This window comes from Protopterus annectens, chromosome 2.part1 (genome assembly GCF_019279795.1).
Source record: "Protopterus annectens isolate FY-2018-M chromosome 2.part1, PAN1.0, whole genome shotgun sequence".
Lineage (NCBI taxonomy): Eukaryota > Metazoa > Chordata > Ceratodontiformes > Protopteridae > Protopterus > Protopterus annectens.
Window position 1 is genome coordinate 1,477,710,575 of NC_056729.1, and position 15,128 is coordinate 1,477,725,702.

The 15,128-nt window shown below is 40.7% G+C and overlaps 1 protein-coding gene across 2 annotated transcripts in view; it reads left to right on the forward strand.

The window, feature by feature from the left end:
* GABRD (gamma-aminobutyric acid type A receptor subunit delta) overlaps positions 1 to 15,128 on the forward strand; it is a 583,111-nt gene that overhangs the window by 536,858 nt on the left and 31,125 nt on the right. The gene's annotated exons all lie outside the window — the stretch shown is intronic.

The window sequence follows — 15,128 nt, forward strand, 5'->3', positions numbered from 1 at the left end:
TAGATCCTTAGATCAGGTCATTCTAATTCTGTTTGTTTTGAGAATGTGTAGCAAATCCCTCAGGAACAGACTGAAGAATGCTTATTAGGTTAGGCATAGATCGCCCCCTCAGTAGTCTGTAGGGCACCAAGTACAGTGACAGGGATTTAAGGCTGTCAGAAGAGGACATGTTATTCACACCTTATATTCTTTTAGTGAGTAACCCCTGTAGCCACTTCAGTTGTTGCAAATGTCTGGTTAGACACATAACAAAGAGTGCATTGTACTCAATTATTGGTCTAATGATGGCTGAGTATGGTGGGACTATTATCTCCTTTAAATATAGATGCCTTTCCCTTACTTATAAGTCATGCCATGCAGAAGAATTTTCTCACCACCATGGACACACAGTGATCAAAGTTCAGGTTACTGCCAATCTGAATTCCCAAGCCCCTTACCATTGGGTCTACTCTTAAAAGACTGTTAACAATGTTGTAATTTGCAGGAGTGGTCATCTTCTCAAAGGGTATAAGTATGCATTTTTGCATTGAGTTTTAGGCCATGTTGTGTGTCAGACCCTCCTGGAGGATATCTACATCTCTGGGGGATTCACCTACCATGCATTCAGCAAGCAAATTTGGCCAGACAATGGCCCTGTACATTTAACATGACTTTAGAGAAGTGCATTCTGAACAGGAGAGGACCCAGTACCAAACCGTATGGGACACCACTAGCAACAGGCCTCTTGGTGGGGGTGGATTCCCCAACCCTAACTTCATGTGTCCTATGTGTGAGCCATTTGGTTATCCATTGGGTGACATAGGGACTTATGCCTAAACTTTTGAGTTTGTCTATAATACCAGAGTGAGGTATTGTGACAGATCCCTTTGCCAGGTCAAGGTAGGCAGTATATGCTGTTTTTCCCTTATCCATAACTCTAGTGACCATCTCAATGAAGTCCGCCAGGTTTAGTGGGCATGACCTGTTCTTCATGAAACCGAACTGGGATGGGTCCAGTGTTTGAAGATTTCTTATGTCTTTGTTTATCAGGCCCATGATAATACTTTTCATGGTCTTGCAAATAAGGCAAGTAAAACTTATGGATCTGTATTCCCTGGGTCTATTGAAGGTCTCCATTTGTGTAGATGGATGACTGTTGCAGTCTTCCATTCCCTAGGGATGAAGCCTGACTGGAAGGTGTAGTTGAATAGAAATTCTGTTGGGCTTGACAAGTCATGTTTCAAGCTATTTAGGAAATATCCTGGGATGTTATCAGGACCCATTAACGCAAAGTTTTTATCTCTGAAGAGAGCAGTAAGGACCCATCATTTAGTGATAGTCGGGAGAGAAATGGTAGATGATATTTCCTGAGGGATAACTGGGAGCAGTAGGGGGTAAAATTAGAGCTAAAGTTATCGGCCAGTAGGTTTGCTATGTTTTCTGTTTTGGTATAGGGAGTTTCATTTATTATACATTCACCACACTGTTGGGTGTTCCCCTTAAGGTTGTGTACATAACTAAAAAGTGCCTTATGGTTATCTTGGGAGGGTAGTTTTGGCTTGAAGCTAGCTTTGTTGAACTTGGTTAGTCCCCTGAATAGCTTGATAGCTTGTTGAGATGGATTAAGAAGTTTTTTGCACTTTGGGTATAGATATTCCTATTTTTGGACAGGATTTTTTTATTTTTGTTGTTTTTGTACAATGTTTTTATAGTGGGGGTCCACCAAGGGGGGCTTGTTTTTGAAGTTCGCCCTAAGTTTATTTTTTTATTTCATACTGCTGTTTCTATGCAGTTATTTACATGCTTGTACAGGGATTCTGAAAACACTACTGGATAGGCCACAGTGTTCTCTGAGTATAGGAGGCTGGGAATTTAGCTATGCCATCACTTCAAAGGAAGTAGCCTTGGAAAAGTTCTTATGGTTCTGGGGTTTGTTAGGACTTTAGGTTTTATATTTATTCAAGGGTGACTATTTTGTGATCTGACCACTGAGGACATTACAGGGGGGGGTACATTATTCCCTCATATTTTTGTGTGAGCACCAAATCCAGGGTATTTACTCTCTTAGCAGGTGCAAACTAGCTGTTCCAGGGTGTTTAACAAAATCCAGGAATCTTTGAGCCTGCATGTTAGAGGTTAATAAATGTATCTCAGTTTATGGTGGGATAATTGAAATTACCCATGAGTATCTGTATGTAAGAGCTTTGCCTCCAAAGACATAATTAATTGCATCTCTCACATACTGTGTCAGTCTGCTTAAGGATAGGATGGTTGTCAGTTAACATGAGAAATTTGCTACATTGTCTTAGTATGCCCATGTCAACCAGGCTGGCTACAGAGACAGTAGGAAAGTGCACATCCATGGCTGTGGATCCTCTTTTATGTGATCTGCAAGGGATGGTGCAGAGAGCTTGTTACTGTATTGGGAGTTGTTGGACTATGGAAGAAGTCTATGATTGATCTAAAACAACACTCTTTGGGTAATGCTTCTCAGTGGCCAGAACAGTGGCTGTACACTCAGATAGATACTTGAGAAAATAGCAGAGGAAGTTTCATATGGAAAATTACATGTCCAGGTGCTTCTAGCTATACATGAACTGCAAACCACACTTTACAGCTCAATATAGGCTACAGAAGAGGAGCTAGAGAGGAATGCAATCAGTAAACAGTAAAGATGCAGTATAAGTCCATGAGTGTGTGTGTGTGTGTGTGTGTGTGTGTGTGTGTGTGTGTGTGTGTGTGTGTGTGTGTGTGTGTATGAGTGTGTGTATAGGATCATAGCATCATAGGAAGTTACTAGGCTAATGCCCCTACTGCCTTTACAAGCCTAGCCAAGTTACCCTTGTTTCCACGATCAGCACCTATTGCCCCTGTCCAAGAGAGACACAGGTGGAACCCCCAGGGTGAATTTACGGCTACCCATCCAGTCATCCAGCTTGTGCTTGAAGACGGCCAATGAGTTCCTCTGTTTGACATGTAGTGGGAGTCTGTTCCAAAGGTGTGGTAACCTCTGTGAGAGAAATCTGTCCTTCCATCAGGTTCTATTAATGTCACATACCAGGTTAAGGTCTTTAAAACGAGTAACCCATGTGCCATTCGACTTGCGGATATGCAGCATTTTTAATAAAGCAGGGTCAGAGATTGTCCTGTACGCAAGGCAGAGATTGCCTCTGAGTAGTCTGTATGAAACAGAGTAAAGTGACAGTGATTTCAGCCGATCCACGTAGGAAAGATGCTGAAGACCTTTAATTTTCCTTGTGAGGAACCTTTATGATCTCTCCAATTGCTGAAGGTGCTTGGAAAGGTACATACCAAAAGGGTCATTCTACTCAGTTATTGACCTGATGAGGGAAGATTACAGGGAGGTTATAAATTCTTTTTTTCTGAGGCAATGCCCTTACTTATAAGATGAGCAGTATAGAATGCCCTTCTTACCATTGTGGAGACATGGTGAAAAGGTAGGGTTGCTGTGAACCTGTGTGCCCATGTCTCTACCCACTGAGTGCATACTTAGGGTGTTGCTATTGATGTGGTAGTTAATAGGAACATCACCCTTACCAAAAGGGATGATAATACATTTTTTTACATTGAGTTTAAAGCCTGACTTTGGCATCACTCATTTGTTTGCGTAAGACTTTCTTGTAGGATGTTGATGTCATTTGGAGATTCTATGATTGCTCCCAGTTTGCAGTTGTCAGAAAACTTTGTCAGCCACAGACCTTTAGTTTTTGCTTGTACTTTGGAGAAATAGATTCTGAACAGTAGTGGTCCCAGGACTGATCCCTGTGGAACACCACTGGTTTCCAGTCTGCTGTTGGAGGTGGATTACCCTGTTTTGACTGTATGGGTTCTATCAGTGAGCCAGTTGGTGACCCACCTAACGATATAAGGGTTGATACCTAGCTGGATGAGTTTGTCAATGATGCCTGAGTGGGGTATAGTGTCAAAAATCCTTGGCTAAGTGTAGGTAGGCTGTATGCACAGATTTCCCCTCGTCCAGGACCTTGGTGACTGTCTTGAAGAAGTCCACAAGGTTTAACAGGGATGATCTTCCTCTGGCACATCCAGACTGAGTAGGGACAAGTGTTTGGAAATTACCTATATCTTTGTTGATAAGGTCCATGATGATTCACTCCATGGCCTTGCAGATAAGGCTAGTCAGGCTAATAGGTCTATAGTTTCCAGGGTCAGTGGAAGCACCACCTTTGTGCAAGGGGATAACAGTGACCATTTTCCATTCAGCTGGGATGAAGTTAGAGCTTAGACTATGACTGAAAAAAGTACTCAGTGGTGTTGCTAATTCTTGTTGGAGCCCATGTAGGACACAGCCAGGGATGTTATCAGGACCCATAGGTGCTGTGTTTTTGACCTTGGAGAATGCATTTATGACCTGCTCTTTAGAGATACAAGGTAGGGGACAGGTAGTAGGGATGTCAGAGGGCATGGGTGGTAGGACAGGGGAGTGAAGTTTTCACAGAACCTGTTGGCTAACATTTTAGCTATGTCCATATATATATATATATATAGAGAGAGAGAGAGAGAGAAAGAGCTAGATCCTGCAGCAATTCACAATTCTCATACTATTGTGAGTGATACTACAAGACTAATGTCCCCAGACTAAGTAAAATCGAAATACTGAAAATGCAGTAGAAATATAATAAATGAGGCTTAGAGCCTGAAGCAATTTGCAGTTCTCTCACTATTGTGAATGATGCTACAAGTAATCCAAGACAACAGACGAGTACACACATACGCCAAATTAGTAACCGACACAAGCGTGCAAAGTGAGCACAGGGCACCAAAACAAAGGAAATCACCAGGCTCGTGTCCAGTTCTGTAAAGAATTTATTCTTGCAGTTCAAAAAAAATATTTTAGCGCACTACTATGACCTTTTGTACTTTCATCCTCATAAAAAGTAATCACACCTAGGAGTAAACTCCCAGATATGCTCAGAATTAGTTCAAAATGATGTGAAAATTACTGAACCTACACACATTGCTAACATACTGGCTGACAGGTTCAGTGCAAACTTCTCCCCCCCCCTCCCCCCCAAAAGCAGAGATATCTATTCCAGAGGATTGTAGCCCCCCAAACATCTCCAACGCCCAGGTGAGAACTGCCCTCACTAAGGCAAAAAACACAGCATCCATGGGACCGGATGGTGTCCCCGGCTGTGTGCTTCATGAACTCAACGAGGAATTAAACCCACAGTTAGGACAGCTGTTTAATCTTAGCCTCACCTCAGGATACGTACCCAAGGAGTGGCGCACGGCGACTGTGGTCCCACTTCATAAGGGCGGTGCCTCCACAGACCCTGGAAATTACCACCCCATTAGCTTGACAAGCCTTATCTGCAAAGCCATGGAGAGGATCATAATGGAACTCATAAATAAAGACATAGGGAACTTGCAGACTTTGGATCCAACCCAGTTTGGCTTTGTCAAAGGCAGATCCTGCCTCTTAAACTTGGTTGACTTTTTCGAGACAGTCACCAAGGCCATTGATGAGGGAAAGGCAGTCCATACAGCCTACCTCGACCTGGCAAAGGCCTTCGACACAATACCTCACTCAGGTATCATCGAAAAACTCATCAGCTTGAATGTAAACCCATACATCACAAGATGGGTTGCAAACTGGCTAAGTGACAGAACCCACAGGGTCAGAGTTGCTGGAGCCATGTCAGACTCAAAGCCTGTCACAAGTGGTGTCCCACAGGGCTCAGTCCTGGATCCACTCTTGTTCGGCATCTACTTTTCTGAAGTACAAGCAAACACAGGAGGGTTATGGCTGACAAAGTTTGCAGATGACTACAAACTCGGCGCCATAGTCGAAAACACATCTGAGACAGATATCCTCCAGAAGGGCCTCACAGAAACGGATAACTGGTGCCAGAGCCATGGCCTGAAGTTAAACGCCAAAAAATGCATAGTCATACCCTTCGGGAAAAACAAGGTTACCCCTAGCTACCATATAGGTGGCAATCCACTGAGCACAGAAAAAGTCATCAGGGATCTGGGGACCCAAGTTGACAGTAGCCTTTCGTTTGACACTCATGTTGCTAAAGTAGTTAGGAAAACCTTCTATATCGCCCACCTGATCATGAAGGGATTCACATCTAGATCAAGGGAGGTCATCGTCCCGCTGTACTCATCACTCATTAGACCTATGATTGAGTACAATGCCCCATTTGGAATGTATCTGACCAGACACCTGATGCAGCTTGAAAGGCCCCAAAAGTTCCTCACCAAAAGGATAAAGGGTCTCAAAAATATGTCTTATGCTGCCCGACTGAAAGAACTCCAGCTCTATTCAGTCTCATACCGCTTGCTCAGAGGTGACCTGTGCCTGACATATAAGGCCATGTCAAACCCAGATTTGATGAATATGCTTCACCTCAAAAATCTAGATCCCTCAGAACCACAAGGGCGGAGACTTAAACCTTGACACGGTTATAAATAGAACGTGCTGGAGGGACAGATTCATCACCCAGAGACTCCCTATGCTGTGGAACAAAATCCCGGTACATGTGAGGCAGAGCACCTCGCTGGCCTTGTTCAAGTGGAATCTTGACCAATGGATGGGAGATCGCAGATATACCCCAGGGATTACTTCAGTGTCACTGCTTGACAGAGGCACAGAAAAATGATAGGCATAGTTTTTATTCAAACTAAAGGGGTGGCGAAAGCCACATAACTATGGGCTAGGCTTATAAATGCCCTTGGGCAGATAGCCTAGTATGAACCTATGAACAAGGACTTTCTCTGAAACAAAACAGGATGTGATTCTTTTCCCCTTCTTTACATAGAGTTGTGTAAATTTGGGTTGCATTGCGTCTTTGTGGACTTAGAGAAAGCATATGACAGGGTGCCTAGAGAGGAGTTGTGGTATTGTATGAGGAAGTCGGGAGTGTCAGAGAAGTATGTAAGAGTGTTACAGGATATGTACAAGGGTAGTGTGACAGTGGTGAGATCTGCAGTGGGAGTGACAGATGTGTTTAAGGTGGAGGTGGGATTACATCAAGGATCAGCTCTGAGCCCTTTCTTATTTGCAGTGGTGATGGACAGGTTGACAGACGAGATTAGACAGGATTCCCTGTGGACTATGATGTTTGCAGATGACATTGTGATATGTAGTGAGCGTAGGGAACAGGTTGAGGGGACCCTGGAGAGGTGGAGATATGCTCTATAGAGGAGAGGAATGAAGGTCAGCAGGACTAAGACAGAATATGTGTGTGTGAATGAGAGGGAGGAATGGTGAGGATGCAGGGAGTAGAGTTGGTGAAGGTGGATGAGTTTAAATACTTGGGATCAGTAGTTCAGATTAACAGTGAGTGTGGAGGAGAGGTGAAGAAGAGAGTACAGGCAGGGTGGAGTGGGTGGAGAAGAGTGTCAGGAGTGATCGTGACAGACGAGTACCAGTAAGAGTGAAAGGGAAGGTCTATAAGAGGGTAGTGAGACCAGCTATGTTATATGGGTTGGAGACAGTGCCATTGACAAAAAGGCAGGCGTCAGAGCTGGATGTGGCAGAGTTAAAGATGTTAAGATTTGCACTGGGTGTGATGAGGGTAGACAGGATTAGGAATAAGTATATTAGAGGGTCAGTCCAGGTTGGACGGTTTGGAGGCAAAGCCAGAGAGGTGAGATTGCATTGGTTTGGACATGTGCTGTGGAGGGATGCTGGGTATATTGGGAAAAAAGATGTTAAGGATGAAGCTGCCAGGTAAGAGGAAAAGAGGAAGGCCTAAGATAAGGTTTATGGATGTGGTGAGAGAGGACATGCAGGTGGTTGGTTTGACAGAGCAAGATGCAGAGGACAGGAAAAAATGGAAACAGATGATCCACTGCGGCGACCCCTAATGGGAGCAGCCGAAGGAAAAAGAAAGAAAAAGAAAAGTGTACCACTTCTGATTCCCAACACTTTCCCCATAAATATTTAACCGTGAAACATTAAGGGTAAATAAAACTATATTATAGTGCATGTAAAATATACAAATAGAAATATAAATGTGGATAATGTAGCTGTTTAACTTCATATAACACAGCTGGGTATTCTTAATAAAGAATAAAAGTGATTGTTTATTTTGTTTGCAGAGAATACCTGAACAACATACAAGTGTGTCATTTTTTTTTAATTTTTGTTATGTCAATTTTCAACTAAAAGCCATAAAATAAATCAATATGAAATGCAATGTCTGTTAAAAGTTTATTTATACCCTGTGTTAGTGCTTACAGTTTGTAAATGTTGAAAATGTATCTACAAACCCTGTGCGTAAGTTAAGTTGTTTTAAATAGTAAATATACATATCTTCTATCCTTTCCAGTATTTTATTATCTGCATTGAATGGTTAGTCTTTCATCACCTAACACTTGTTTCATAACAAAAATAAATACCTAAATAAATATTCAACATGCCTAATGTGCTATAACTAAACAAATTGTGTCATGGAATTATTAACATTCTTAGTTTTATATTCATTAAAGATGTTCCATAATCCTGACTTTTACTTGTCAAACTGTTTTGTTAATGTAGAACAGAGAATTTGTACAAATAGGGCACGTTTATTTAAGGACTTTTTTGTTTGTTTGCTTGCTTGACTATTTTTTTTTATATAGTCTCATCTTCTTTCTGCCTGAGGCATAAATAATCCTTTGAGCATCCTTTAAAGGTTGCCCAAATTTGTGTTGCTATGTCATATGTGGCATACAGGTTTTAGCCTAATTTATTTATTTTGACAATGATGTGTGTTAGAATTTATTAAAAAAACATTCTGACATATGTATTATAGGTTCATAGATTCATAGATGGTTACTAAGCTGATGGCCTGAGAGCCTTTACAAGCCTAGTCATGTTTATCCCGAGTTGCCCCAGTTGTCCTTGGTTAGACGAGTTACATTCACAGAGATGAGAGTCTATGGTTAATACTGACTGCCCTGTCCATGAGAGACATGGGCACCCCATGGAGTGAATTTGCGGTCACCTATCCATTTATTTGGATTATGTTTGAAGAGGGCCAGGGAGAAGCTCTGTTTAACATGAATTGGGAGTTTATTCCAGAGGAGTGACAGTCTCTGGGAGATATACCTGTCTCTCTAGCATGTTCTGTTCATGTCACAGGCTAGGTTAAGATCCCTAGAGCGAGTGACACTTGTGCCATTTGATTTGCAAATGTGCAGCATTTCCATTAGGGCAGGGTCAGAGACTGCCCTATAGGCTAGCCACAAGTTGCCTTTTTGCAGCCTGTAGGATACAGACTACACTGACAGGGCTTTCAGTCTTTCCACGTAGGTCCTGGTTTAGAAGCCCTGTATTTTCTTGGTGAGAAACCTCTGGGGTCTGTCCAGTTGTTGAAGGTGTCTGGTGAGGTAGATGCAAAAGGGAGCATTGTACTCAATTATTGGTCTGATGAGGGCCGAATATAAAGAAGTTATAACATCCTTAGATCTGGATGCAATGGTATGAGATGTGCTGCATTGAAGGCTTTTCTCGCCACTGTGGTTACTTGGTGGTCGAAGTTCAGATTGAACCTGTGTACCCAGATCTCGTACTACTGGGTTTATACTTATGAGGTACTGCCAATAGTGAAAATAGCAGGGGATTCGGCTTTTCCAAAGGAAATAATAATGCATTTTTTTTTTTGCATTTAGCTTTAGTCCGTGGCTTTGGCACCAATCATTTGTTTGCATTAACCCTTTCTGCAGTATGTTAACATCGTTTGGGGACTCAGTAATTGCACCCAATTTGTAATCATCATTAAAGGGCCCAGCACAGAACCCTGTGGTATGCCACTGGTGACTGGTTCTTCTGCTAGACGTGAAGTAACCTACTTTGACAGTATGTGTTCTGTCGGTGATCCAATTGGCTACCCATCTAGTGATGTAAGGGTTAACTCCCACTTGGGAGAGTTTCTTTATAATACCTGAGTGAGGGATTGTGTGAAATGCCTTGGCTAGGTAGAGGTAGGTGATATGCACTGTCTTTCCCTCATCCAGGGCATTGGCGACTTTCTCAAAGAAGTCCACCAGGTTTAAGAAGCATGATCTACCCGTAATGAATCCAAACTGGGTTGGGTCTGGAGTTTGGAGTTTACCTATGTCCTTGCTTATAAGGTCCATAATAATTCTTTCCAGGGCTTTGCAGATGAGGCTAGTTAGGCTTATGTGGCTATAGTTCCCAGGATCGGTTGATGGCCCTCCTTTGTGCAAGGGGATTACTTATGCTGCCCTCTGTTCCACCAGAATATAGCCAGTTCTCAGTTTGTGGTTAAATAGGTTACCAAGTGGGTCTGCTAGGTCATGTTTTAGATTGTTTAATAGGCAAACAGGGATGATGTCTGGTCCCACTGAAGCCGTGTTTTTGGTCTTGGAGAGCACAGATATGATCTGTTCTCTAGAGATAATAGGCTGAGGGATGGTGGCAGATATGCTTTGGGGTATGGCTGGTAGGAATGGGGGGGTCAAGTTCACTCCAAATCTGTCAGCTAGCAGATTGGCAGTTTCCTTTGGTATAGTATGGATGGTACTGTCCACTACCAGTTCAGCACATAGCTGTGCATTCCCTTTCAGATTTTGGACACAGTTAAAGAATGCCTTGTAATTATCCTTAGCTAGGAATGCAATTTAGCTTTGGAATTAACTTTGGAGGACATGGCAAGATTTCTGATTATTTGTTTAAGCTCTGGAGGGAATTCTTCCTCAGTTGCGTCAGTTCCCTCTTGTTCTTAGACATTCATTTCTTCCTTTTGTTATGTAGCCTGTTTATAATTGGGGTCCACCAGGGTGTCTTGTTCTTTCAGGAAAACCTGGTTTTGATCCAGTCAGTTACAGGAAAATCTATACAGCTGCTTAAGTGGTTATACAGGGCATTTGCATACACTTCTGCCTAGGAGTCAGTGTTGTCTATGATTTTGGGTGGGGCTTGAAACTTTTTATACCATTGCTTAGTAGGAGCTAGTTTGTTTTGGAAAAGTTTTTAAGCTTTCTTGTTCCTGAAGGTGTGTCAGGTGTTATAGTTATATTGAATTAGTCTGATTTATGGTCTGAACTTACCAGGGAGGGCTTCACATGGGGGCAATGCAGTGATCCCCCATGTTGGTGAGTATTATGACCAGTACATTTGAGCCCCTTGTGGAGGTTTATTGTTCCAGAGCATTTGTGATGACAAAGTCCAAGAACCTCTGGGCCAGCATGTTTGTGGTCATGTATGTTTCCCAGTTGATGGAAGGATAGTTAAAGTCACCCATGACCAAGTTGTTTGGCTGTATGGCAAGTGACTCCAGTAAGTCCAGGTATGCAATATGCTTTCCTTGGTTCATGATGGGGGACCTATGATGTGGTAGGGTGGTTTGTCTGTAGTTAATTGGACATTGAGTAGTTCGAGAGAGTCATACTGTTTGACCAGTCTCGAGGTGTACTTGGCTTTAATGAAGTTGGATACATCTCCTCCTTTACATTTTGTTAAATTGCCTTTTTGTTTTCAGAATACCTGCTTTTCATTTTTTTTATTAAGCCTGTCATTTCAGAATTTTTCCCTACTATTAAAAAAATAAAAACTACAATAAAAACCCAGACCTAGAGTTTTTACTGTGTAATACCTTAACTCTCCAGTAATGAAGGTGCATGCGATATATGTAAATAGCACTTTAAGGAATACCAGTGTTTCAACTATTATTCTGGAAATGGTGTGTTGATATACACTTTCAGAAATCCTGGCTGAGTCCCTTATTTTACTTTATTCCATTGCTAAATATACTGTTTGTTTATACTGTTATCAGAAAAGAAACATTCTGAAATTCAGAGTAAATGTGGGTCCACCTGTTTCATTTTACATCTTGCCTGCCATTTTTATAACTTCTGCAATGAATATGCAACAAATCAGGCATCAGTTTAACCCAATATAAATTGAAAACAATAACTATTTAACTTTCTAAAAGTACAGAAGTAGTACAAACACATTCACAATTGGCAATGTTTAAAATAATTGCACAGATTTTAGGTTGTACACTGTTACATAATACCCACCATTAAGCTCTAGATACCAGACATTTTCTTTTCTTTCTTTTTTTATTTTTGTGGAATACTCATTTATTCATTAATTTATTCTTTTTTTCTGATACCTGCTTTATCCTTTGCAGAGCTGTAGGGAAGACAGAGCCTGTCCAGACAGAGAATTAATCCTGGACAGGATGCTGGTCTATCACAGACCAACCAAAATATATGTTTCTAAACAAATGATTGGAAACATATTACTGTAACTGTCTCGACTAGGATTAAGAATAATATAGTTAGTCAATACTCACCACTGATTCTATTTCTGTTCATAGAATGGAATGGAAGCAACACAAGAAGGTGAAAGATTCAAAAATGTATTTTGACAGTTTAAACTGCTGATGTTGTGCTGAAATCAGGTGTAGATTATGCAGTTCACAGTGATTATGCCTAGAAACCTGTTATAACTTCCAAGCCTCCAAAAACATTTTACAACAACAGAATATGCAGCATTAGGAGCCTTCTGTCGACCCATAAAGTTATCTCAATTCAGGTAGATGACAACACATTGCACTGTGGACAGCTTATGGGTCAAAGCCAGTAAATAGGTTATAGGTTCATAGGTTGGTACTAGGCTATCGGCCCTAGGGCCTGTACAAACCTAGCCATAACAATTCCCTGGCTATTTCTTCCCACAGTATTTACTTCCCTGGACCCCTGTCTAGCAGGACGACTGATGTGATCCCCAAGGTGAATTTCCTATCTCCCATCCAATCATCAAGGTTCCTTTTGAAGAGGGCCAAAGAGGCGCTCTGCTTGAAATGTATGGGCAGTCTATTCCAGAGTCTGGGGAGTCCCTAGGTCAAGAACCTCTCCCTCCAGCATGTGTTGTTCATTGGGATGACAAGGTTTAGATCCCTGGAGCATGTGTTGCTGAGGGATTGGGACTTTAAGTGTAGCATGTCTGACAGCTCTGGGTTTGACATAGCCTTGTATGTTAATCAGAGATCGCCTCTGAGTAGACAATATGCAACAGAATATAGGTGGAGTTTTTTTTAGACAGTCAGCATAGGGCATCTGCTTTAGGCCTGTGATTCTTTTTTTTTTTTTCAATAATAAATCTTTATTGTTTCATTATTTTCCATACACAATTAAGAACAAAAACAAAATTTAGAAATAACTACTAATTAATATCACTAACAATAACACCAAAACATATATACAATATTTACACGTATGCTTCCATGTGAAACACTAACTTATACAAGAAAAACATAAGAATAGTTAAGATCACTTCAAGTAATAAACAGTTTGGTTACAAAGTTCTCTTCAAGTGTATAGATAATACTTAATACATTCAAATTAGAAGTATTATGCTAGTATAATATTAAATACTTGTTCCCAAATTTTTGGGTTATTAATATTTTTATTATGCTGATTCAAAAGTAATTTGTGCGCTAATATATGCTTATTGCCAAAACTCTAAAGTTATCCCATGATGTTTAGATGGGTCTAACCAATTAGTAGCTATATAAAACTTCATTAATAAAAAGATATTAATACATATAATACTTTGTGATCTAGGGAGTTCTTTCAGAGGAATATGCAAAATCATGAATTTCCATGACAACATTGTACTTTGGTAACCCATCTTCTGAAGTTGTATCTTAAGGGAATTCCAAAGTTTATATATGCATTTGCAGCTCCAGAACATATGAAGAAGATCAGCCTGTTGGTTTTTACAATATGGACAAGTTAGAGAGTTTTTAGAGTTAAATTTATGCAGGCTAAGATGTGTATAATATGCATTATTCCATATCATTATCTGGGTATATATAAATTTTTGAAAGGAAATAGATTTTATAGTCAAGTCAATTGCTTTTAACATATGACTTTTGTCTGTCAATGGGATTTTCTCTTCCCAATATTTCGACAACAAAACTTTATCATGAAATTTAAATTCTTTAATTAATTTATTTGTTGTTGTTATAAATTTAATATCTTGTTGGAGAGCTTGCCACAAATCCGAGCATTTAATTATAATCTCATCTTCAGGTTTGAAATTTTTAAAGTAACTTATAGAAAGTTCTCTAATTTGTCTCAAAATAACAAGATAGTTTTTAGGTAAATTAAATTCTTGTCTTATTTGATTAGCCGAAAATTTAAGATATTTATATATGTCAATCAAAGTTAAATTAACTATTAATGGAAACTTTTTGAGATCAATTAACTGATTATTCAATCTCAAGTTAGGATTCCTGTGAAAGGAATGAAAGACCATCATATATTGAGCCAGATCTAATGATTGAAATAAGTTTTGTAAAGATAATGTATATGTTTTAATGTGTTCCATAATCCCATATAATTTCAAAGTATCTTTTCCTAGAAAGGGTATTGCTTTAGGATTAATATTCAGCTTTAGGATATACTTATAATTCAGGACCACCCAAGTTGGTGTCCACTTGGTACTAGTTATATCGTAATTAGCAATTCTTAGAATCCTATTAGAGTTCACAATTAGATAGTACATTTCAAAATTGAGTAGCTCCAGTCGGCCTGTGATTCTTTTAATGAGGTATTTCAGCGGCCTTTCCATTTGTTGCAGATGTCTTGAGAGGTACATACCAAACGGGTAATTGTATTCTATAATGAGTGTAATGAGGGATGAGTACAGTGGGATAATGACCTCCTTTTTTCTGGATGAAAAGCCCTTAGTGATAAGGTGTGCCACATAGAAGGATTTCCTGACTGTTGTGGCAATGTGGTTATCGAAGGTGAGACCACTGTCCACCTGTGTCCCTAAGTCTCTTATCACACTTTCAGTGTTTAGTGTACTGCCACCTATGTGGTAATTCATGGTTACATGATTTTTCCCAAAGGGGATCTTCTTCTTCTTTCGGCTTTTTCCCGGTTAGGGGTCGCCACAGCAGATCACCTGTCTGCTCACAATTAGCAGAGGAGTTTTACGGTGTCAAGTTGCCAGCCCGGTGCCCAACCTTCCACAGAAGACATACACGCGCACGCACTCATGCCTAGGGCCAATTTAGAGTGTCCAATCCACCTGCAGCATGTCTTTGGGAATGTGGGAGGAAACTGTAGCACCCGGAGGAAACCCATGCGACCACAGGGAGGACATGCAGGCTCTGCACAGAAGGCACCCCAGC